At 44.3% G+C, this 1935-nt stretch overlaps 1 long non-coding RNA gene across 1 annotated transcript; it reads right to left on the bottom strand.

Moving 5' to 3' along the window:
- Positions 1-437: 437 nt before the first annotated feature.
- LOC149397546 (uncharacterized) lies at positions 438-1202 on the bottom strand. The gene is made up of 3 exons (XR_016296956.1): positions 785-1202; positions 611-712; positions 438-536 (listed from the first exon to the last, which is right to left on the bottom strand). It is a non-coding gene; the product is annotated as an uncharacterized LOC149397546 (long non-coding RNA).
- Positions 1203-1935: the final 733 nt, after the last annotated feature.

The raw sequence follows: 1935 nt of genomic DNA, 5'->3' as shown, positions 1-1935 counted from the left end.
GCTCGTGCGCCTTGGCGGCCTGATGCGCTGCCGCTCGAACGATGTCGCTGAAATTCTACCGAACCTGGCGTCTGATCAGCATTTGGCATTGAAGCGGATGGCGGCGTCTGAACATTCGGCATTGAAGCGGATGCCGGCGTCTGAACATTCGGCATTGAAGCTGATGGCGGCGTCGTCCCAGGGTGCATCATCGCGGGGGTTGTCTGCATGGGAGACGGATACTGCTCTGTGTAGGCAAAGAACTGTCGCTTAAACGCCTCCATCTGAGCTTGTTGTGCGGCCAACGCTGCTTGTAGCTCGCTAATCACTGGATCTGGAACGCGCGTCGATGAAGAACCTGAGGACGAGCTGTCGTCCTGAGCCTGAGCTAAGAGATACGAGGATCTCGGGATCGAGGGACCTATCCCGACATACCAATCTCGACGTTGCCCGAGAACAGTATCCATCGCGTACTGCTCCGCCTGGTCTATGTCAAACATTTGGCCTGACTCCGCTGCTTGTCGCTGCATATCCTCGACTTGAGTCATAATTCGCGCCTTCAAACATATGCTAAAAAAATTATTAAGATTATCGAAACTTGATTATTAAGTAATTAACACAAGTAACTTACAAATGCTTGTTGCGCCCAAGCTGTCATCCAATTGCCTTGATCATCTTGATGTTTTTTCTCCCACGTGTTTAACGCCGAGGCCAAAGTCCCATCTTCCCTACTCTGCAGTTCTTATGAAAATATGAGTAATGTATTTATTGCAAAAAAAATATTACAAAATTAGAATAAACTTACGTTCAAATGTCGATGAGCCAAAAAAGAAATCGACCCTTGTGTGGACTTCGTTTTCTTGTTCTTTGAATTGTCTCTGTTGCGAGTAGACTTTTTCTGCACATATTAAATTGCGTTATAATTCGATTTCATAGAAGATAACATAATTTTTTGAATTATACATTACCTTCCAATCGTCAATTGCGAACTCCTCTATCACCTTCTCCCAATCGTCTTTTTGATATCCTTTTGGGATTTCTTTCTTGGCAACATTCATTTGCCCACAACATTTTCCTAAGAAAGTCCCTGATAATCTAGACTTTTGGTTGCGCCTCATACGCTTTGCATCGCGAATGATAGTCTGGTCAATCTGATGATGATAGCAATCCGCCGGAAGCAGCTCCTCGGTCTCATCATCCTTGTACACGAAAGTGTACTCGGAATGAAGTGCGCTCAGAATATTGCCCAACATCTGGGGCGTCACTTCGTTCCAATCACAAAGTGTGACTGGGATATGGACTTTCACCAAAGCGCCGACGCGGTTGTTGAATACTCCTACCTTTTTTATTGTTTTTCTTATGTCCTGGTAGAAAGTTTGGTCTATTGGGTCGTACCTAACAACTTTCGCACCGGGTACCCCATGCGATGCTTTTGCCGAAGTAGACCCGGTTGTTGGTCCCCTTGTTTTCTTAGGACCTTGGGAACCCGGTGTCTCTAGCGGAGACTCATCTCCACCTGCTCCTGAACGGTGTAGCGGAGACTCATCTCCACCTGCTCCACCTGCATCTGACATCCTGTAAGATGTGAACAATATTAGTAAATAAATATTAGTTTTCTGTTTAAAAAAAACGTGGACGGCACCACGGATTTTATTATTAACAAACCTCACATATGGCGGAGGAAAACCGTGGTTACATTATATAGTAAATAAACATACAAAAAAGATATTAATCATTCATTATCATCTATGCCTATAATGTTAATATCATCTTCTATATCGACATCAACATCTTCTCCCTCAAAAATGACATGTCTCTCATTTTCATCATCGTCTTCTTCATCATCGTCAACGACAGTCACTAACTCAGCTTCATCGATTTCGTGTCGATGATTCAAACGCTCGATGTTTGACAACTCTATAGTCAATGGGATCGAGGCTGAGTTGGAGGGGTCAA

The sequence above is a fragment of the Urtica dioica genome, chromosome 5 (genome assembly GCF_054948205.1).
Source record: "Urtica dioica subsp. dioica isolate 48M chromosome 5, U.dioica_male_clone48M_v1_H2, whole genome shotgun sequence".
NCBI classification, from domain to species: Eukaryota; Viridiplantae; Streptophyta; class Magnoliopsida; order Rosales; family Urticaceae; genus Urtica; species Urtica dioica.
The sequence above is the reverse complement of the archived record's forward strand: the minus strand, read 5'-3'. Positions and strand labels throughout refer to the sequence as shown.